The following is a 24,702-nucleotide window of genomic DNA, read 5'->3' on the forward strand; positions in this document are numbered from 1 at the left end:
TCTCAATGTCGGGAGCTAGGTTTCTTTATTTGAAGTACTGGTCTTCCCAAGGGTGCAGCGCTCACCTCCCTTTCTCGCCGGGTATTGTCCAGCCTTCACAGCGCCTTGCGCGAGCACTCCTCACTGTGCGGGTCTGATTTAAGCTACTCTCCTGCCCGCTCGCATCTCCGGCAGTTCCCAGTCTATGACAGTCGTGCTTCTTTGACTACCACTACGAGCGGGCAGGACACGACTCTCCACCGCAGTTGAATCTGGCTGTTTCCGACTCTCGTCCCCCACGATGCAGCGCTCACCCCGTTGTGTCTTCAGCTGCTGCCAGTAGTCAACCGCCGGGCCTTCCGACACCACTGGGCTAAGGCTGCTTTTATGGCCGCCGTACGTGCACTGCGACCCCGGCTCTTTATGCTGCTACAGGCTGCCGCTGTTAGTTTCGGTTTTACTGAACCAGGCCCTGGGATCTCGTTCTGCGTTTTCTTGTGCCAGGGGGTCTGGATCTACTGCATTCCTGCACCGGTAGGCACTCAGCTGTCCGTGGCGCCCAGGCAAACCTCTGTGAAATCAGAAAGTTTTGATGTGCAGGATTTATTAAGGATGTTTGCGGGCATCAGCAAGGAGCTCGCATAGAACGTGGCCATCTCGCTGCGCGGCATGCTCCACCCCCCCACATACAGGCTTAAAGCACACTGCATTTAGATGTCCGATGCTTGCTGCAGTCCCGAACCGGCACGTGCTTCTGTCCAATAGTGAAGGATGAAATCCTCAAGCGGTGGCAGAAGCAGTCTCCAGCTGAAGCAGGAACCAGGAGATTAAGCCAATAATTGACAGGTGTGCGGCTTGGGCTTATATAGCCAGTTTAGTGGCAGTTACCCACACATGGCTAGCCACGCCCATAAGCTTGACAGGTGTCTTAGCCACACCCTTAAGCATGGAAGGTGCACATGTCCAATAATGTGACACTGTTGCTAGTCCCCAAAAACAACAAGCATTGACAAAACAAGCACTGGCACCAACAAATACAGTAGAAAGTAACAAACAATGGCAGTGGCAAGAAAAGGAAAAAAACAAACAGCTTAGTGGACAGAAACGTGAGCAAGCAAGGACCCATGAGGGTGCCAACATACCAGACAGGGCGGGGAGCTCCTGACACTGGCACCGGTCTACAGCCTCAAGTCCACCTGACAGAGCATGAAGACCCCCAATCCAGAAGTGGCCTCACAAGGGTCAGTACTGGGGTGCTCTGACCTCAGAACTGGCAACCCCTCACCCCCTGGTCCTTCCACAGGGGACTGCATTCCCCCCTCACCCCTCTCTCTCGGTTTGTGCACCCTCTCAACTGGAGAGTTGTTGCCAGACACCAGAACTGATGTGACACTTGTTACTGCTACCACCACCAGCTCACCTGACACCCTTGGATCCCCTTAAGGAAATGGTCTCTTGTTACAGACCAGCCCCCCCACCCCCTGGTGTTCCCTCATGGAACCAACCAAGCCTTGAGACTGGGTTTCGGGCACCTGGGGACACAGCCACTCTCACTCCTTCTCTTCTGACACAGGACATGGGACACTAAACCAGTCCTACTACTCTGGGACATATCTGGGCTACCACAACCCTCCCCTACCTCACTTGCTTGGAGAAAACCTGATCCACCTCCTTCAGGATCATCCCCAGATGTTTCTTCATACCTTCTGGAATCCACCAAAAGGTCTGCCTCCGGTGTGAGCCCCCTGGTGTCAGAGTACTCACATCCACTAGGTGTTGTCATAACACTGGACAACTGAAATTTAAAATATGCTCTCCAAAAATTGAATCACACATTCCCACATAGGTAGTAACCAAGCAACTTTTTGCCTGACCATCAACCTCCTTGCACAAGTACCCCACATCACTCCCCTGAGACTGGCAAGACAATGTCTGACTGTCTATGTCACTCAACCCATACTCTTCTGGGGGGAGTCCACACTCACGTACCAGGATTTCCACCATGGGAGAACCCCTCTCCCTTTCACCTCTCATCTAGAGTCAGTCTACTAGGAATATGATCCCCTGTGCCAGTTCCCCAATCCACCTAAGGGACACTGCATACCACTTCAGCTACCTCATAAACCTGAACCCTCTGGTGCATTTTAACCCACTCTTTCAAATCAGGCGCCACATCTGTGGGTGTCTGTACTTCTCCCTCAGCACCAGATAACACCTTTTTGCTGCCACTATCTGAGCTGGACTCCACCCCCAAGCCCAGCCCAGCCCAGCCAAGCTTACTTCCTGAGCTACATACATTTCATTTTCAGCTAAGGCTCGATCTATCTCCTCTCACTCCTGGTCTAGCTGCCTCAGCCTCGGATCATGAACGCAAATCTGATTCCTCTCATCAAGAGCCAATCTGTCCCATAATATTTACTCATCAGTGCCATTGCTATCTTGGTATACTGACTGGAGATCCTCCCCCTCAGATTCCTCCTCAGAGTCATCTGATAGAATTACCTCCAGGTGTAGCACCTCATAGCTATGCAGGGCTTCCTCAAGATCCTGCTTTGTGGATCTCTTTTTCACAGGTATAACCCTCTTCTTGCAAACAAAAACAGTTCCATCACCTTGTAGATGTGCAGGTGCCAAAGGTTAATTTACATTTTGACTAGGCCCCACAGGTGCAACAACTAACCAGAGTTCTAACAACCAAAGTCCAAAGGAAAATAGGGAAAAATAGTATGTGGCTGCGTAATGGTTGGCACTATACTAGTAGTGTACACCAATCACTGTATGTTAGGCACAAATCTAAATCCAGGTCCTCACCGCTGACCACCCATGTTAGAAATGGGGGTCTCTAGTTGGCAGTGGTCTTCCTAGTCAGGGTAATGGTATACACTTCTAAAATTACCCATTCTCACCCCCTTGGTGGCTTGGCACTAGCAGACAGGCTTATCTCAGATGCCGTGTAAAGCAGTTTTGCCCACCTACAGTGATAAAGTGAAAACACTACAAATGGATGCCACACTAGTTTGGAAAAATACGTAAACTTTATCTGAAATCAACAAGACCAAAATGACAAAAATCCACAATTCAGTAATCAAAATAAAATCCTTAGAAGTTAAAAACTGTTCTATCCATAGCAAACTATAGACACAACACTTTCAACACAAAGTACCTTGTAGGCATCACAATCATAAACAAAAACAGTCACAGGGAAGGTGATGTGTCAGTTCCTTAAGACCATGGAAGGTGATGCCTTTATTTCCTTACTCTAGGGGACATGATGCCTCAGTTCCTTGCTGCCACGCAAGGGAGTTGAAGTGTCAGTTCCTTACTGTGCGCAGAAGTGATACGTCGGTTTCTTACTGCTGTCCCGGTGTTCTTTTAGACTTGGTGCCCGGGTGTGATGTGTGAGGATCAGGGATACATCAGTTCGCAGTGCAGTGGGAACCGCACTGTGTTTCCACTATGCATTGGTTCTTTCAGCAGCACAGCAGGGCCGGTCTCAGAATTGGTGTGGTGATCGGTTATGTTATGTTATGTTATAACCTATTTGTAAAGCGCACTTCGACCAAGGTTTCATGGCGCTATTTCGAGCTGTTCTGAGTTGACTGTTCTGGGTTGACTGCAGTGGGGTCGGTTTACTCATGTGCCTGTATGAACAGCCATGTCTTGAGCTGCTTTCTAAATTGAAGCAGATCGGGACAGGAACGGATCTCCCATGGGAGTGAGTTCCAGAGTTGTGGCGCCAGATATCCGAAGCGACACCCGCCATGCCGCTTACGTTTAAACTTTGCGCTCACCAACAATTTTTTTTGTTTAGAACGGAGGTCACGGGTTGGAATATATCTCAAGATCAAATTGTTAATAAAAATAGGACTATAACAATTTAGGGACTTGAATGTAAGACAGGCAGTTTTGAAGGTGGCCCGTTGGAGCAGTGGGAGCCAGTGAAGCTTTTTTATCAGGGATCTGGCAGATTGCCACTTAGGCTGCTGATAAATCAGTTGTGCCACCTGGTTCTGTATAAGCTGGAGCCTCTTGATCTGGTAAGAGGGAAGGCCTAGATAGATTGAATTTGCATAATCTAGATAGGACAAGACTAGGCCATTCACAACTTGTATCAGTGCTGCCTGGGTGAGCAAGTGATGTATCTTCTGGATCTTTCGCAGTTGGAAGAAACATTTTGAAACTACTGTGCCCACTTGGGCGTTTAGGGACAGATCTCTGTCAATAGTCACCCCCAGACTTTTTACGGAAGAGGAGGGTTTGGGGAAAGGCCCTAGTTCTGCCAGCCAATAATGAGGGCCCCAGGAGATACGACTATCTCCTATCAGCAGTACCTCTGTCTTTCCGGGGTTCAGCTTCAGATGGTTATAATCCATCCAATGGCGGATGAACACCATAGTATCCTGAAAGTTGGTGATAGATTCAATGGAATTATCTATGGTGAAGGAAAGCTGCAGATCGTCTGCATAGTTGAAAGTTGTTACTTTCCTCTGTTTTAAAGCTTTTATCAGGGGGAGTAGATAGATGTTGAACAGATGTGGGGATAGGGAAGAACCCTGGGGAACCCCACATGTGGTGTTCAGCCCCGACGCTGTAAAGTTAGCCAGGCGAACGGCCTGTATACGGTCTTCCAGAAAGGAGGTGGCCCATCTCAAAGCTTTGCCCTGAAAGCCTGCACGTCCGACACGGACCATGAAGATCTTATGGTCCACCATGTCGTACGCGGCTGACAGATCTAAAAGAACCAAGGCTTGAGGGGTTCCAATGTCAGCCTCCCTACGGAGCTCGTCCAGAACTGCAAAGATGACCATCTCAGTCGAATTACCTGGACGAAAGCCGGCTTGGTGGGAATCCAAATGTCCGGACTGTTCTATAAAGGCGGACATGGATTTTGCGACATGTGCCTCCAAGACCTTGGCTAAGTATGGAAGCAAGGAGATGGGGCGGTAATTAGATGGTTCTAATATGTCGGCGCCAACCTTTTTTATCAGAGGGACCACTGTGGCGTCCTTAAATGATTTTGGGACACAACCTTGAGTAAGTGATGAGTTCAGTAAAGATACAGCACGTTGAGGAATAATGGAAAATACTTCCCTCATTATGTGTGGGGGGCAGCAGTCCTGGGGAGATCCAGATTTAACTTTGGACATCAAGGAGATAAACGATTAAACATCGATCATAGGAAAACTATCCATAGTACAGATATTCCTGAAGGAATCAGGCGGAATCACGACTGATGGAGAGCATACAATGCTGGCTTTAATTGCTGTAATCTTTTCTAGGAAGAATGGGTTCAATGTATCACATAATTCCTGTGTAGGAGTTGGTTTAGATGACACTCTATCAGGGTTGGATAGTTCATCCACAATCGAAAAAATCTCTCTCGATTTATTGGTGGACGTTAAGATCTTAGAGGAAAAATATTCTATCTTGGCTGCCTTAATAGCTTTATTATATTTTACCTGATCTTGTTTATAGAGGAGCTTGTCTCCAGGGTCATAGCGAGCTCTCCATTTCCTCTCCTTCTGGTGGAGTGAAAGTTTCATCTCCTTTAGTTCGGGAGAGAACCATTTATGAGCTTCCGCCTTTCGGTTTATCTTAATTTTTTTGGGAGGTGCAAAATGATCGCTTGCTGTTTTTAACCAACCAGAGATCTGAGTGTCAGAAAGATCCACATTCTGGGCCAGGCTAGGTGTTGAGCCGGCTAAAAAGTTTGTGACCTTAGGTATATCAATAGATTTCCAACATCTAACAGTGCCGCCCTCGACCAGAGGGGATTTAGCCCTAATGGCCAGAGTGAGATGGAATGTCACCAGAAAATGGTCAGACCATATGCATGGGAGTACCTTCAAGCAGAGATGATTGGATTTGTCGTCCAAACCTGGTCCAATATATGGCCCTTATTATGTGTTGGCATAGAAATGTGTTGTGTGAGATTAAAATTCGTTAAAAGATTGGTGAATTCAAGGGAATGGGGACCACCTGTTTGGTCACCAAACCAATAGTTAAAATCACCAATCAGCAAGATGTTGGAGTATTTGATTGCTAGATTAGCTATCTGTTCACTCAGGGTAATGGGGAAGAGCGGCATGGGCTGAGGGGGCCTATAAACGACTACGCAGATCAGTGATGTGTGATCCGAGTCGAGTTTAATCACTAAATTATCTGCGACAGCTAGATTAAGGGAGTCGATTGATTTAAAATCATGTTTACGACGAATAATAGCGGCCACTCCTCCTCCAGCTTTTCCTGATGGACGGTCGGTATGGAGTATATAGTAATCTGTGGGGAGTGCGGCCAATATATCAGGAACAGAGTCAGGGGTTATCCATGTTTCAGTTAGAAACAGGATATCAGGTGAATCAGTGGAGAGTAATGTAAAGATCTCCAGTTGATGTTTGACTAAGGAGCTTGTATTCAAATAAGACACCCGAAAATTCGTATGTTTGTGAGGAGTAATTACCTTGTTGTACCTTTGAACACATTGTATTTCCGGGAATCTATCGCGTTGCTGCAAGAGTTCCAGTCTATCAAGACGGTTCCTTGTGGTTTTATCTAATAATTGGTGCGCTCCATGTAGGTTGCGTAGACCTACTGCGGTGTATTTCAGTAAGTGCTCAGAGTGTAGTGCCCCTTGCCCCGTACTGGCGCGGACGGGCGCAGACGGGCTTGCCTTTGGTGTGCCTTCGGCGCGCTGCCGGCGCTCCCGCTGCGCTCCCTGTAGGGGGGCCATTTTGTAGTGGCTGATGCGGGAGGGGCCGAGCACTAGACCGCTCGCCCGAATTCAGCATCAAGATGGCGGGCGCCAAGATTCGGCATGTGGTGATTTCTCCAGCCGCGGGCAGGCGCTGCATCAGTTTCTACAGCGGCACAGCAGCGATGCATCGGAAACGTGTGCGGATGATATCATAATTGCGTCTCTTTTCCAGCTCCCAACAGCAGGAACAACCTCCAGAAGCCCAACTCAGCAACAGGCAACACTTGGCAGGTCTGAACTCCCAGCAAGGTTGTTCAGGGGAGCTGGTAGTGAAGTTCTTTTTTCCCTGAGACTTCAGAATAGGAGGCAAGCTTTAATTCAAGCCCTTGGAGATCTTCAAGCAGGAGGCACAGCATACAGCAAAGTCTTTATTAACCCTGGGCGTAAAACTCCTCTCCTTTCGTGGAGTTTTCTGAGTTTTGGCAACTCTGCGTTCCGTGTAGAATGCAGAGTTGCAGAAAAGGTTTTTTGTGTTTGCGTGCCCGAACGGCATTTTTACACACTCGGGAATGACTTACCGGGTACCTCTGATCACCAATGAGATTTCCCAAGCCATTCACGAGTGCCACAAGATTTTCTAGGTGGCTGCATGGTTCTGTGAGAGCTTTCAATCACGCACAAATCATTTGAGCACATCAGCAGAGTTCTGGCAGGGGTTTTGTGAAGATTCCGATCCAGTGCGCATAGGATCTACTGTGACTACAATCTGGAGAAGGTTCTCTCACCGACCAGCATCAAAACCTTCTCAAAATGGCAATTTAGAGTACAACATTTCTCAAATTGACATTCAGCTGTACATGTTTGTGCAAGAAGTCCTTTTTCTTTCATTACTTTTTTTTCAAGAGGACGGAAGGGCCCCAGAGTTTGCAACTTACTTTTCCTGTCCAGCAGGCTCCTCCAAGTGCTATATCCATCTCCTAGTCACTTTTCATTTGTATTTGGAGCTGGAAGGATTACTCTTTGTGTCTGATGCATAATATATCATTGCATTTGAGGACTTTGAAATTGAGATTTCAAAAGTAAATTAGAAAATTGGTGTTGTTTGTTTGATTGGGGCCATGCACCTAGATTTATTTGTACTTTTCATGGCTTTCTTAAAAATGTATTGTGGTACGTGGCCTGTAGTGTAGGTAGGGACCTAGTTGTTACATAATTTTTTTTCTTCTTCTATAAAGGAAACACTTTGCACAGTTAACTATATGTTTCTCCATGATTTGATATCAATTTGAGATATTTATTTAATTTCACTACGGAGCCCAGTAATCTGCCAAAAATAGGCCTTTCTCAGCCAGTAGGCCCAGAGTTGGGTGCATGAAACTGTTTCTGTGGTGTCTGTTGAATTAAAACATAATTTTGGCCATGGATGGCATTGGATTAAAAATACAAAATGTGTTTTTGTGGTATTTCACCTTTTTTTTCAAGTGTGTTAAATAAAATTAAATCCCTCTTTTGGATGTGTGTGGCTGTAATTCACAACACTTTTTAGCCCTGTGAATTTTCGTTTTTGGCAGTGTTGCACTAAAGATGTGTTGTTTATCATGCCTCTTTTGTCTTGCCAGTGTGTGAGTGTGTTTGTAATAGTGGGCCGGCATTTGCCAACCCTGAGCCTCCCCATTTGGCTAGGGGTCATTTTGTAAAGTCTGTGTCCATATATGCCAGCTTGAGTTCATTGTTTGACAGTCCTCCTGCTTGTTGTTGTTGTGACCATGTAGCTGGCAGCCATTTTATGAAGGCAGTGATTGTGCTTTTGGGAATATTGACAGACCGTTTGTGAATAGTCAAGAAAAAAAAATGATCTTTTAATTAAGGCATTGCACCAAAAAACACCAAGGGGCTTATTAGCAAAGGCCATATCGCCGCTTTAGCAGGACTTTTTCCAGCGAAAGCAGCAACATTTTTATCGCCCTATTGGCAAGCTGTCGCTAACAGCAGTTAGCGACAGCTTGTAGGCGATCAACGGCGGTTTTCCTTCATGGGCGGCGGGGCTCCGCCCTCCCTATCAACTCGGCCGGCATAGAGCAAGCCAGGGATTTAAAATGCTAAGTAACAGCAATGTTACTTACCAGGCATTTTAAATCCCGAGCCGCACTGCAGTGCTGATCAAAGCCCCGGCCCGGGCCGTGACATCCTGCTGCCTGCCTGCCTGCCTGCCATCAGTTTAGGACGCACTCGAGCGAGCGTCACTGCAGCAGCAGGCAGGCCAGGCAGGAAATGGAGGCAGCGTGTGGGGTGATTTGTGGCACATGCGCTTTGCGCATGTGTCACAATTTAACGCTAAAGCCTTACTGCCAGAGTGTAAACACCGGGCGCATTAGGTGCCAGCCCGGCAATATAAAGAATGGCCCTTTTGGGGCCCTCCCAGAAATGACGCAAGGCAGCATCATAAATTTACAGCAGCCTCGGGCAGGTACAGTGTAAGCCCGAGGCTGCATTGAAGGCTGGGGAATGATGACGAGTACACCCTCACCCCAACCTTTGATTAGTCGTCACTGGAGGGGTGGGGTCATGCATAACTGACCCCAGCCATCTCAAAAACGACTCATTTGGGAAAGGTCATTTTTAAAAATAAAATAATCATTACACTGAATGATTATTGTATATAAACTTTTAACTTTATTTTAAAAAAAAAGAAAACGCTGTAAGCATTTTATTTATGTCACAGAGTCATGAGACTTAACCCATGACCCTGTGACGTGGTGTCACATGCTGCACTGAGAAGAGCTTTCACTTTCATCCTGAAAGTTAAAGCTTTACTGTTTCAGCTCTCTCTGAGCCAGTAGCTGCTGGACAACAAAAGGAGAAGCACAGCCAGCCAGCAACTAGCATCAACCGGCTGACTGACCAAGACAGAAGCTGCCTGATAACTAGGGTAAGTGTGAAGTATTAATTATTGTTCATTTAAACTATTTTTGCAATATTTCCATTATTTAAATATACTACTTGGTAATTATTTTAACATATAGCACACTCTAGTCTAGTATCATGACTCATGAGTGCATTTAAATAAACTTGCAAAGGTTAATGTGTGTCATGCAGTGCACTCCATGCAAAATTCTATGTAATATGCAGATGACAGATTTTTATTTTATGAAACTAGATAAGTGGGTTACTGCTTATAATACAGAGCTCATTTGGTTATGTGCAGTGACAGTGCATACATTTTAATCCTTCCCATATAGCACAGTGAGCTATAAACAGCATGCAACTCTTCAACCTTGTAACCCTCACTTACTTTTGTAACACAACCTGTACATTGATTTACACTCTTCATTTATTGTCAATATATGTGTACATGTGATCTAAAGCGCTTTGACACCCTACATATGGATGAGTAGCACTATAAAAAGAAATAAAAACAAAATAGTGGTATTTAAATTTTTAAATTTTGCAAATACAAATTCAAAAGCAAGCGTCTTATGATGTGATAAGCTTTAAGCCTTTCTTTCTGCTCCATTGCTTCAAATCAATTACTATTTAAAGCAAGACTACTCACCCGTAGGGTCTCAAGGCGTTGTGTGTGGGGTGTTGAGGGAGGGGATCTACGATTGATTTGACGAGCCAAGTCTTGAGGTCCTTCCTTAATTGCGGACGTGATGGTGATTGCCTGAGGTGTAGAGGCAGGACGTTCCAGAAGTTTAGACAGGGATCTTTCTCCAGCACTGGTCTACAGATGTGCGCCAGTTGGGCGGAGTGGAGATGTCAAGGGAGAGTGTAGAAGCAGAAGTGGTGGTTGAGCTATGTATGTCTGGCGTTGTGGAGGGATTTGTAGGCGTGCGTGCGGCGCTTGAGCTAAGGTAATTCTTTTGTTGAAAGATAGCCAGTGAAGGTCTCTCAGGGAATATATGACATTATAGGAATATATGACATTATATTGCATGCCAACACAAAGAATGCCATTATAGCGTGGTTGTAACAACACAAGTCCGGTGCAACGCATTACCATTGCAAAGCACACTTTTACCATGCATATACCTTTACCACACATGCCATTACAAGGCAAAGACATGCGTGGTAAAGGCATATACTTGGTAAAAGTGGTTAAGGTAAGTAATTGTGTGTCTCTGTTTGTGTGCGTGTGTATATGTGTGTGTGTATATATATATATATATATATATATATATATATATATATATATATATATATATATATATATATATATATATATATATATATATATATATATATATATATATATATATATATATATATATATATCTATATATATATATATATATATATATTACCTACTGGCTATCGCCAGTAGGTATATATAGTTAGGATTAATTCCCTATGGGATTTCTGAAAATTCTATGTCTAATAACTTTGGCGTTTGTGGACGGAATCGGCTGAAATTTTCAGGAAAATGGCACATTTTGTTTCTGAGCAGCCCCTAAAAATTTGGTGGGGTTTCGTCAAGGGGGGGCTGAGAAAAAAGGGGGGTCCCAAAACGCGTTTTTTGCATTGAGTTTTCCATAGGGCGGTTGGACTCACTTTTAGCTCGAACGGCTGAATGGATTTGCACGAAACTTGGCAAAATTGTAGGGACTGTTAGCCCGATGTGCCTTTGCTAGGTCTCAATATATGTGCTTCAGTGGATTTTGAGAAATTAACGTTTAAATCAAGATATATATCTGTAACAGCGCTCCGGGCAGCGATCCGGTCCGCTTACTTTTCGCGTTTCGGAACTTTGCGTGCAGAAAGCTGATTGGCTCTCTGGTGTCTGTCAACATTCTAAACAGTCCGGAGCGGCCGCCATCTTGTCTCTCGGTAGGATCGAGAGAGAAGAAGAGGTGAAAAACGAAAGGGGAATTTAATGAAAGGGGGCAAGGTATCCCCCTCTTGACCCCCTAGGAATGTTGTTGGGGTTATTAAAGGGTCCCGTGGGGAAAAGAAAAAAAAATGATTTTTCACGGTAGAAGCCTTTCTCGGGCCGCGAACTGGGCCGCAAACTGGTAGCGAAACGGGAATTCGCCATTTTGTGCTTCGTTTTAATTGTTTTGAGACAAAAATTATCGCCGCACATCGGCCACAATGCATGAATATCGTTGAAAAGTCAGCGATATTCATGCATTATCCAGCAAATGCTCTTAGCCATGTTATCCACCTTCCATTGGATAACATGGCTAAAAACTGCTCTGTGCGTGACGTTTGTTAACGTTCGATTCGATGGAAATCAGGAAGTGTTGAACACCATTTTGTCACTGCGAGTAAATATTTTGTTATAAATGAATCCTTATTGATAAACATTGTCTGCGCCATCTTGCGTTTTTGTCCAATGCCACAATTTTGTCGTGCACGGCAGCCATTTTAGATGCCTTGACCAGAGCCACTCTCTGCACGCCGCCGATTCTCAGCATGGCTCCCCACCCTCGCACGCATCTCCCCCACGCAATGGTCACCCCCGCTCTCTCTCTCATGCATGGGACATATACTTCCCCCATCTGCGCTGCTCTTCTCTGAGAATCACACCCTGTGCCCGCTCGACACCTCCCTTTCACCCTATTCACTACCGCACCCTCTGACACTCCTCTTCCTCTGTGTCCGATTGTCCAGGCCGGACCTAGGCTATCACCTAGCCCCGCTGAATATCGTTGAAAAGTCAGCGATATTCATGCATTATCCAGCAAATGCTCTTAGCCATGTTATCCACCTTCCATTGGTTAACATGGCTAAAAACTGCTCTGTGCGTGACGTTTGTTATCGTTCGATTCAATGGAAATCAGGAAGTGTTGAACACCATTTTGTCACTGCGAGTAAATATTTTGTTATAAATGAATCCTTATTGATAAACATTGTCTGCGCCATCTTGCGTTTTTGTCCAATGCCACAATTTTGTCGTGCACGGCAGCCATTTTAGATGCCTTGACCAGGGCCACTCTCTGCACGCCGCCGATTCTCAGCATGGCTCCCCACCCTCGCACGCATCTCCCCCACGCAATGGTCACCCCCGCTCTCTCTCTCATGCATGGGACATATACTTCCCACATCTGCGCTGCTCTTCTCTGAGAATCACACCCTGTGCGCGCTCGACACCTCCCTTTCACCCTATTCACTACCGCACCCTCTGACACTCCTCTTCCTCTGTGTCCGATTGTCCAGGCCGGACCTAGGCTATCACCTAGCCCTGCGGATGTAGTTTATGGCCCCAGCTGTAGAGTATCCAGACATGCCAACCCTCCCGATTCAGGCGTGAGACTACTTATTTCAGTGGTAGTCTTTCGCTTCCCGTTTCCTGCAAGGAAAAACCCGGGGGCATATTAACAAAAACTAGCGGTAATTTTTGTCTCTAACTTGTTTAGAGACAAAAATTATCGCCGCACTTCGGCGAATTTTATCGCACATAAACCTTGCTATTAGCAAGGTTTATCGCAAATGCGATAAAAAACGATTATCGCCGCACTTCGGCGAATTTTATCGCACATAAACCTTGCTATTAGCAAGGTTTATCGCAAATGCGATAAAAAACGGCCGCAATGCATGAATATCGTTGAAAAGTCAGCGATATTCATGCATTATCCAGCAAATGCTCTTAGCCATGTTATCCACTTCCCATTGAACAAGCGCATGGTCTTTTAAAGATTTGTGAAGTACTCGGGGCGGCGGTGTGTGTGTGCCCTCTTTCAGGAGCGGGCGGGGGGGCACTGCCAGCAATTTGCAGGCCAGGCAGTGTTCAACACGTGCATCACCCTTTCTCTGCCTGCTATTGCGCTCCATGCTTCGGAAAGGTAAGAAAAAGAACGTGCATTTGAGTTTGAAATGTCCGATCTTGTAGCAGTACACTTGCAAAGCCCACACATGACAATAACCCGATTCAAGGCCCCATTCACCCGATTTTTTTAAAAAATATAGTACTCCAAGACAGTTACATTTAAAAATTTTATTAACATTTAAATATAACGAACGCAACAAAAACTGTAAATATATTTAACCATTTTTTGAAATTAACCAGAACTATAACGATAAAAACAACAACAACAACAATAATATAACTTTTATGCCTAAATTACGCAAACATTTAGCTAATCTGCTAAAGGGGGGAGTCGCCATTTCTTTACAATAATCAATAATGAAAAATCCACATCAATAGGGTTGCCCGTTTTCTCGATGCAGCACTATAGTGCAATATACACAGCACCTGGGGTGTCAAGAGTGAACAGGTCTTTCTTTGTTCCTTAAGATGTTATCTCCGAGAATGCTGATGCATTGGTGTCTGTACACTTCTTTGTCAATTCTGTCAAGATGATAACTGCTTTATAAACAGACGATATCTTTGTTTAGTCATTATTGTTAAGTGTGTCTGAAACTACAGTGCCCTTCTGTTTTTTTTTCTTCAGGCTCTACAGAGTTTTGTGTGTTGTTCTTTTGAGCGACAATTATTCCAGAGGTTTCAGGTTCACTTGTTTTGTCCTGCAGTGAGTTAACAGCTTTAGAGAGTTCATGTTTATTTGCTATGTCCTGCTGTTCGTCAACTGCTTCAGAGACGTCAGCCTCATTTTTTATGTTTCAGTAGATCCTGGACCTGCCCGGCCGCGCCCAAAATGGCGCCGGTATAAATGGGACTCGTAACTGCTTGTTCTGTACTGGTTGCCCAACCTTGATATCACGAGATACATATGCAGTTTTGAAGCACATGGCGGAGGCTTGTCTGCTGTAGTGGGGCGCCCCTTTATCGTTTCAGTCGCCATTCCGCCCGCTTTTGCTACACTGTGCCTTTTCCGCCATTCAGCTGTTTAGCGCCCGCTCTTACGGCTACAGCGTCTCGCTTACCATGTAGTTGAGTTGTTCCCACTGTTGCGGTGCAGCGATAGGCGGCTGCCACAGGACTCTTAAAATGGCGGCCGGCTCTTCGGATTTGGGCCTGGTCCAGTAAAATGGCCCTGGGACACCTTGGAACTCGGACGCTTGTCTGCCAGGGCTTGGGTTCCATTCTCGAAAGCGTCCCCTCAGCCTTGAAGATTGTACAAAAGTCTTGGGGGCCCTCGACTCCCGCAGGCTTCCGGTGGGGAGCGGCTGCCATGATTGCTTGCGGAATGGCCACGACGGAGCTACGAGATGGTGGTGCTCTCATGGTGACGCCAGCTTCAGTCTGAAACATCCAGAAACAAGGTGGGGCTTTCATCGTTTGGGGAAAAAAAATGTTTTAATCCAATGAAAAGTGTTATTTTTAGGTCACATGACCTAGTCTTACATAATTAGGAAAAGAAAAGTAAAATGAACCAATGAAAAGTTTTATTAACAAGTCACATGACCTGTTATGCTTACGTTACGCGCTGCGCGGCGCGCTCTGGATCGTTTCCGGGAAGCTGCGCCTTGTGCACCGGAGCACTTCCGGGTGCGCTAACGCGTCGCGTCATATGACGCATTACGCGACAATGCAGGTGCAGAATATAGTCAAAATGTCTCCACCAACCAGCGGTCGGAATACAACCGCTTTCAGCAGTCCAAAAAGTTCAGTAAAATCTTAAGAGCGGGAGCAACTCAACTACATGGTGAGCGAGACGTTGTAGTCGCAAGAGCGAGCGGTAAACAGCTGAATGGCGGAAGAGGCACAGAGTACCAAAAGCGGGCGGAATGGCAACTAAAACGGTAAAGGGGCGCCCTACGACAGCGTGTCTTCAGGTGAAACGGATTGTGGGACAAGGTCCAGAATGAAAGATTCTTCAAAAGGGAAAAAATTCCGCTGGACCCCGGGAGCCGGCCGCCTATGCCGGGGGCGATCTCAGGCCTCACCAGGGCAACACGACTTGGGGAGGGGGCAGGAGCCAAGCGCCCCCTCTCAGTCCGCGCCATCTCACCGCCCCTCGGGGGCCTCCGTCAAGCGGTTTAGGGAGGCACCGTATCACATTGTTTTCCAATGCAGTCAGGTCCACAAATGGACCCCACTTACTTTGAATAGTGAAGCTGCAGCAGGTGCAAATAAGGTTTAAACAGTGTTACAAGAGCTGCTTAGAACTCTGAAGTATGGCACTCAACAACCAGGACTTATGCCATTTATGTAAGGCAGTGACATGGAAGCAACTCAGGGACAAAAAGCATGAACGAACATTCACGTATGAAAATCTTATTTGGAGAAGGGGTAGAATCCAAACGCCCCCTGCCAGTTCGCGCCACTATACCGTATGTGGAAAATCTGAAGCCATCATTCTACAAACTCTCAACGCTTGTTATCAGTGCATGAGTTTCATGCTCGATCGATTGAGCTAGCCGGATCGGGCAATAAAAAGTATAAAATAGTTATGTAAATAGTTATTTAATAAAATGTTTTACTCTGTTTCTTTGGTGGTGTGTTGTGTATATTTATAATATTTGCATAGGGTTTGCCGTTATTTTGGGCGGTGTGGGTGGCGGAGTCGAGCTGTTTTGCAGCCCTCATGGTGTGGAGCTCAGTTCATTTCACTATTTTCGTATTTCTCATGAAGGGTTATTCCTAATGTTTGTATTTTACCGAGGTCAAAAAGAGATCGAATTAGTGGTCTACTGATTTTGCTCGATTACTTTTATTTTTTTACACTGTTTTTCACTATCTGCAAAGACTAAACAGAGTATTGCGACTTTTTGCTTGTTTGTAAATAGAGAATGATCCAAAGAGAACCAATTGTAAAATAGTAAATGCTTGGATAATAATCAATCAAATGGAGAGACAAGCAGGTACGACGGATTACAACAGGGGTAAAGGTCTGAGTTAACTACCGTTCACTATCTGCAAAGAGAGAGTACTACTAAGAGAAAAGAGGGGAGTGGGGGGGGGGGCAGCGTTCAAAGCAGATCAGCGTGCATAAACACGAAAACGTTTTTACCTATCACGTACTTGACATTTGACAGCTTTTGATACTTGCTATTAAAAAACCATTGAAATTCACAGAAAAAACCATAGGTTATACTCCATATATAGTTAGGAATTTGCATTTACAAAACCTTGAAAATTCAATGAAAAAACCATTGGTTTTAGGCCATATATAGTTAGGGATTTGCATTTAGAAAACCTTATTTTACTCGCATAAAACCATTGAAATTCCATATATAGTTATAAGCGCTAACTATATATCGCGCACCCGCAATCCACTGCTGATGATGTCACATATTACATCATTCATGACATGGTTAGTGACATCACTGATGACATCACTGATGACATCTCAAATGACATCACTGATGACATCACTGATAACATCTCATTTGACATGACTGATCACATCACTGATGATATCATTCATGTGATAATACCATGAACCTCTTCAGACTCTAATATAACCTTAGATACAATCAGTGTAAACAGACAGTCACTCATCCATGGAGTTACTCACACACCTAGTCAGTTATGCCAAAAATCAATCACACCTCCATTTTCTGATCTATACAGTTATACACATTTTACTTATTCAAACATATACTAACACATATTTACTTTACTCTCTTATACAATCTCTGATACATGTTCACAATGATCCATACAGCCACTCACACATTCACTAGCTCTTATGCACAGTTATTTATAGATGTCAACTCTCACATGTACTGTGTTTTACATATGTACTTAATTTGACATGTAGCACTGAGATATCCATTCACTCACTAATACACTCATGCACAGTCAACCGCCCATACAGCTGTTTCCACATGCAGTTGTGAATCTATACATATAGTGAATCAACTACTCACACATCTATGTACAGAGTCACACACCTCCCAGCCACCCATACACACACACTCAGTTTCCCATACAAATACTTGGACAACCAATCAATAACCCATACAGTTACTCATATAGCTACTGAACAACATATGCAGCAGTTTGTAGAACAACAGATATAATGATGCACAAATTAAAACAGTTTAGTCACTAACCCATGCACTCAGTGAGACACATTTAATCACTCACTCAATCAGTCAGTCATGCACCTAGTAAATCCTTCATCCAGACACTTATACATCCACTCATTCTTCAATATGTAAGACATATTTTAACTTTACAGAAACATACAGTCACTGGATGTTGTAATCAGTGATGTCATCAGTGATGTCATTTGAGATGTCATCAGTGATGTCATCAGTGATGTCACTAACCATGTCATGAATGATGTAATATGTGACATCATCAGCAGTGGATTGCGGGTGCGCGATATATAGTTAGCGCTTATAACTATATATGGAATTTCAATGGTTTTATGCGAGTAAAATAAGGTTTTCTAAATGCAAATCCCTAACTATATATGGCCTAAAACCAATGGTTTTTTCATTGAATATATATATATATATCCCCACCCCCAGGCAACCCCAAAATGGCCCTTTCTACCAGTGCCAATAGCCCTACCCCCTTAAAATTCTAAAATTACCCTTACCACCCTAATACCCATACCCCCTAAACACTAAAATTACCCTTACCACCCCAAAACCCAAACCAACTCTAAACCCTAAAATTACCCTTACAACCCCAAACCCTAAACTTTAAATTACCCTTGGCACCACAAAACCCAAATTTGTCCGAGCCCTAAAATTACCCTGGGCACCCTAAAATCCAAACCCACCCTGAATCCTAAAATTAACCTTGGCACCCCAAAACATATACCTGTCCTGAACCCTAAAATTAATCTTGGCAACCCAAACCTATACCCCTACATCCCAAACCCACCCTAAACTCTATACTTACCTTATACTTACATGTAAAACACATATGCTTTTACCATACTTGCCTATACAAAGAAATTCACGTAAAGGCATGTGTGGTAAAAGTATATGCATTATAATGCTTTACATTGTAATGCTATGCATTGTAATAGCATTGCGATGTAAATGGTACTTGCGTTGTGTTGTCATGCGTTGTAATGGCATGCGTTGTATTGGATTCATTGTAATGGATATTTCCTTTCTCAGGTGGCCGGTGATGTGGCTGCGGCGTGGGATGTTCAGGATGAGTTTGGCGGAGGTGTTCTTGATGTTCTGCAGTTTCTTATGGAGTTTCTGGGTGGTGCTGGATAGAGTGCTGACAAGCTCATGGGTGACAGTTTTCCTGTACTCACTGGGGACACACTGGAAGAGTTCATGAAGTAGATGGAGCATGTGGAAATAGGAGGAATAAACAACGTTGATTTGGTGGTTTATTGAGTGAGAGAAGTCCAGGAGGTTGCCACGGTTTCGCATGTAGTCAGTGGGCGTGTGGGGGGGGTTCCAAGTGCTGCAGACCCCCTCTGCCTGGGCCACCAAGAGTCACCCAAGGCAGAGGGGGTGGCAACACTTGGGGGTGGATCCCAGGTTGAGGACTTAGGTCTTGTTTGAGTTAGTTAAGCTTGAGGCAGCTGTCCTTCATCCTGGTGGTGACTGCATTTATCCTGTTGTGGAAGTTGCTCTTGGCAGCTGTGGGTCCTTCTGTGAGGTAGAGAATCAGCTGGATGTTATCGGCGTAGGAAACAACGTTGAGTCTGTGGTTATTGACGATGGCTGCAAATAGGGCCTGAAGAACTTGGGGCTCAGGGAGGAGCCTTGGGGCCCTTTGCAGCTGATCTCTGTGGGTTTTCAGTTGAATGGTGGAAGTCTTACTCTCTGTGTTTGGCCAGTGAGGAAGGAGCAGATCCATCCAGGGCTTTGTTCCGGATGCTGGCATCGTGGAATCTTGTGCAGAGGGTGTGGTGGGAAACAGTGTTGAAGTGTCGAAGGCAGCTGAGAGGTCCAGCAGGAAGAGGGAAGCTGTTTCCCCATGGTCGAGGCATTTGCTTTTAGGTTTGAGGCTCCAGATATCTCCTTGGAACAGAAGGAGGCCTGAAGGCCCTTTAACTTCGGCCTTTGTTATGGGCCCAGGTGAAGTCTGATAAGCTGCTGACCCCTCCACTTGCGCATTGCAGCTCGGAATGATAGCAGGCGCTGCTGAATGTGTCAGTTACAAATGGGGTTTTTGTTTGGCTAAGGTATACACCTAAGCCAAGCAGTACCCACCACCATTCTGGTTAATTCAGATGCAAGATTACCTGTGCTCCTCGTCTGGTAGCTTGGCGCAGAGGAGGCTTATCAAAGAGGTATTTCTGCAACGCATAGTAAAGTAACACAGGGAAAGACAAAGCAAAACCACTAGTTCTAGAAAAATAGACCATTTTTATGTAATTAAAACCAGGCCTAAAGGACACCAATCTAATAGTCTATCAAGAGTTATGCCAGTACTAGTAACGTTAATAGCTCATCACAGTGCTCAGGAACCTTTAAGGGAGTTACAGTAATCCTCAAATGAGCCCACTGGCCTCCTCCGCCTCGAAAAGGTTTTCAATGCAATGGGGGTTGAAGTTAGCCTGCACAGGCCTTCGGGACAGTCCCTGGGGCTTGGAGTCACTGCTCTCGTTGTCGGGTAGTGTCGCACACGGGGTCCACGTGGTAGGAAGAGGAGTTGGGCTCTGGCATGGCCGCTGGAGCACAGGCAGGTCTGTGGCCCCATACTGCTGTGTTGGTGGGCCTCACACATGGAGCTCGTGTTGGTAAGAGGTACAGAGGCAGGCAGGACTGGTGTTCAGCCACAGTAGGTGCAGTCTTATGAATCTTCAACCCATAGAGCCTGGAGAGAGCGAGCTCAGATCGTTGTGTTGCTAGGCAACCAGAATGCGCTCACGCCACTCGGTGCTCCCGGCGCTGACTGAGGGTAAAGATCTACACCGCTGCGGTATCTTCAGAAACAGCAGTGTCGAGTACGACTAGTAGCAAAAGGTGACCGAGCGCCAACACAGCAGGCGCTAGACTATGTGAGCGTGTCTGGTGGCCCAATAACATACAAATAGCCCTGATTCTTCCATAACAGGAGGAAAGCTAACAAGTTCTTGGGAACTTGTAGGATATAGAGACCCAGTTGTCCCTCATTGCAGAGGTAGCAGGGAGCAGGCCAACATAGCTGAGCAGAGTGCATAGGCAGTACAGCAAAGCAAGTGACAAAGGGGCAGTCCTTCCTAGCAGCGTTGTACCTCATAGTTGCAGAGTCTCCTCCAGACCCCAAAGTGAACTAATTTGGGGATGTCACAGCGAGGTCCAGTACTAATACCAAAATGTGTCTTTGAAGTGGGGGAGACAATAAAAGACGGCTGTCTTTGATCCTCAAAAGGCCCCTGCCCTTTCTTCTCTGGCTCCAGGCACACTACAGGCGGTTATATAGCTATTTGTGTTGGAAAAGGCATAGCCCTATTCAGGTGGAGGTGTCAGCCCCTCCCTCCTATGTTTAATGAAGTCTTAGTGCGGTGCTATAATATGACTTGATAATGTCAAAGCTTTCAAATGTTAAAAAGATACACTTTTTGAAATTTTGAAGAGAGTTCACTTTCACATTTGTAGTCCTGTCAAGTACCACTCATTAGTGGTCAGACTAGTGCTGGTGTCCGCTTCACCACACTAGAATGCTTTATTCATTAAAGCTATAGCACACCTGGGCCCTAACCACCTTGCATGCTTTCTGAGTAACTGCATTTAGGCAGCAAGCACGCTGGCAGTAAGTGCATCGTGGTCGTGAAAAGCATGCAGTCTGTCACACTTATTTTCTTGGCAAAATCACATTTCGGCACTGCCTGGAAGAAATAATCACCAATCTCCTGCCAAACTGCCTGCTTTCCCACAGTGTAAAGCACTTTCTTCAGTTAGCGCAAGTTATAAACCAAAAAAATTCCTGACCCGGCTGGCAGAGAGTGCTCCACGTAGAACCATGGGGTCGTCCTATGCCAACTGTTGTTTTCCAGAAAGGCGATGGACTATAGGCTATTTAGAGGTGGCAGTGGCCTTGGTGCTGAAAGTTTTCAACCTAGGGGTCTGGTTGCTGGAAATGATCACTGGCTTATCTGTCCTCTAGCCCCCTGAATGTAGCCGGTGTAAAACCTTAACTCACCATCCCTCCTCTAGTCACATGAGGTGTTCCCATACCTCTGCTCAATACTTCAACAGGATTCTAGAGTTTCGGGCCAGCGGCACAGGTGCTCACTGCAATGCACACATACTCAAACATACACACACATTCATTCACATAGATTCATGTTTAAACATGGGCATGCACTTCTTTGCAGAAATATTCAACTCTACACAAAATTTCACACATCACCATGCTTGCAGAGACCCAGGAGCTCACTTGCACTCATGCACATTCCATTAAAAACACCTGAATGTATTATTTTTATTTGTTTTGTGTAAAACATTATTGTACAGGAAGCACATTGGCTTGAAACATTACATGAATGCAATGTAATTGCTGGTAATAATTATTGTTTTAATTCTTTTAGCACATGAAAAATTGGAGTTAAAACTGATCGTGATATAATCACATTCAAGATCAGTAGTGAGAGATAACGAAAGAGGACAAGTGGTAGTTCTGACTCTGCTGTAACAGGACATTGACCAAAACTCAGCTTCGTGGTCCTTAATCTCAGGCCACAAGGTAGGACATAGTTCTCTATTTACGGCAAAGGTCCACATTCAGCTGTATATGGATGCCAACTGTGTGGTCTTTAGGTGTGGAGGACTGCCTGTTGGCTTATCCTAGCAGAACAGTTCAGAGAGTGTGAGCTTGTAGCGAGTTGAAAGTTCAAGGGAATCTTTTTTGTTTTTCATCATGAACTATGAAAAATCCCAAAATGTTGATTTTGAAATCTTTTATATTTTTATACACTTTCATTTATTTAACTGTGGCCTGATAATCCCTTACTATCCCTTAATGCTTTTCACCCTTAAAGCCTTTAAACCCCAAACTGCCCATATATTTTATCCTTTCTTCCTGCTTAAAAAAGTACTACTCTAATTCATTATAGCCCTCTACTACTACTTAGTGCTACCCAAAAATCTCCTAACTATCCCTTAAAGTTAACTAATACTTGAATTATTAAAATGCATTGCTAGTCTCTGGCCCCTTTACCCCACCTCATTTTAAATGCTCCTGTCTACTTTTGGAGGATGCCTCTTACCCCTGATCCCAGTACACTCATCTTTGCTCTATAATGCATGGCATTTTACCATGTTTTAGGCCACTGTTTATTTTCATTCTAGTTTTTTCAGTCGACAATATTTTTTAGAGCAATGTTTTTCAGCCTATTTTTTTGCACACAATATTTTTACTGCACACAGAGTATGTACAGTGAGTTGGATATATAAAATCGATCTAATGTGTTGTGACTTTGTGACTGTTGTCCATTTAGTAATAGGATCACTGATAGGACTAGCACTGTCTATAGGCTGTAATTTTAGTCTGTCTTGTGTGTAAAATAGGTCATTTCATCAATGTGTAGAATATCAAAATGGTCTAACTGCAAAGTTAAACTCTTAATTGAAAAAATATGCATTTATTTTGCTGTGTTGGGTACAGATGAGTACTGGATATATTAGAGATCTGCCTAGAACCCTTTTAAAGGGTATTGCTCAATTAGTCTCTCATTCTTTTGAAGACATTTTTTAATATGTTTTGTATTATTTGCCATCTAAAGTCAAGTCAAAATTTATAAGTACACCCTTTTAATTCTAGGCAGATCACTGAATTGACATGCTCAAGCTTTTCAATCACCACTGGTGTTGTGCATGCTATGGCACCTAGCCTCGAAGCTCACACCATATTTTAATTATTAACAGGATCCCAGGAGAAATTCTGCAAACATTTACAAGGCTATACCGCTTAGGGAACAGCTGTACGTGCTGCTGCAGTTGCATTCCTGTCAGACTGAAGATGGATGTGGATGAATAATTGCTGTTACTTGTGTGTGCATGACAATTTAAATTAGTGTTTATTTAGTATTTTGCGTAATATCGTTTTTGTGTCTTCAACCAAGGGAATTTTAAAAAACAGGCTAGGTTTTCTATTTACAATCTGATATATTGCTGGACACAATGAACACAGTTGACTGTTTACTCATAAACCCATTTTTGGGTTTGACATATGCAGATAAACTGCAAGTGAAAACATTAGGAGCTGATAAACGTCAAATTAAAATTGAGCAGTCTACAAAAGATAGGGGAAAGGGGTACATACGTTGCTTTACCAGTACATGGTATGATAGGATTTAATGGCTTACTGGTAGCACGTCTAAAAATGCTTTATTCTGTTTCCCATGCTTACTCTTTGGAGGTGAAGTTACCTGGACATAAACAGGAGTTACTGACCTAAAGCATCTGGCTGAAAAAAATAAAAAAACATGATTCCTGTAAATCCCATTTGACGAATATGTTAAAATTATCTCTTTTTGGAAAATCGGACATTGTACAGCAACTAAACGAAGCATACCGTGTGGGAGTAAGAAAACATAATGCAGAAGTGGATAAAAACCGATACATTTTATCAAAATTGATTGACTGTATTCGATTTTGTAGTGCCTTTGAATTGGCATTACGAGGCCATGATGAAACTGAAGAGTCTCTAAATCCTGGCGTGTTCAGGGGCCTTGTTGATTTTGTCTCCAGCATGGACAGTGCTATGGAAACACATTTAAAAACAGCCACCGTGTTTAAAGGCACTTCTAAAACTATTCAAAATGAATTGCTGAACTGTATGCTGGAAGTAATAAGAGACTATATTATACAGCAGTTGAGAACCACTGATTATGTAGCTATCCAAGCTGATGATACAACTGATGTCTCTACTAAGACACAGTCAGTTCTGGTCTTCCGCTACATTGATGGAAATTGCAAGGTAGCTGAAAGATTTTATTGTTTCACACATCTAAAAGACTCATCTGCAGAAACAATTGCCTCAGCCATTCTTAATGAATTAAACATTGTTTTCCCTGAGCAATGTGCTAAAGGAAATGTAATTGCTCAAAGCTACGATGGTGCCAGCGTCATGCGTGGTGCAACAGGTGGGGTGCAAAAGAAAATCAGGGATGTTTACCCAAATGCACATTATATTCACTGCTATGCCCACCAACTTAACCTAATTATGGAACAGGCTTCCTCCAAAATATCTAGACTTAAAATTTTCTTTTCAGAGATTGGTGGTATAACAGCATTTTTTGCACGTTTCCCGAAAAGGACGGAAATTC

The sequence above is a fragment of the Lissotriton vulgaris genome, chromosome 2_1 (genome assembly GCF_964263255.1).
Source record: "Lissotriton vulgaris chromosome 2_1, aLisVul1.2, whole genome shotgun sequence".
Lineage (NCBI taxonomy): Eukaryota > Metazoa > Chordata > Amphibia > Caudata > Salamandridae > Lissotriton > Lissotriton vulgaris.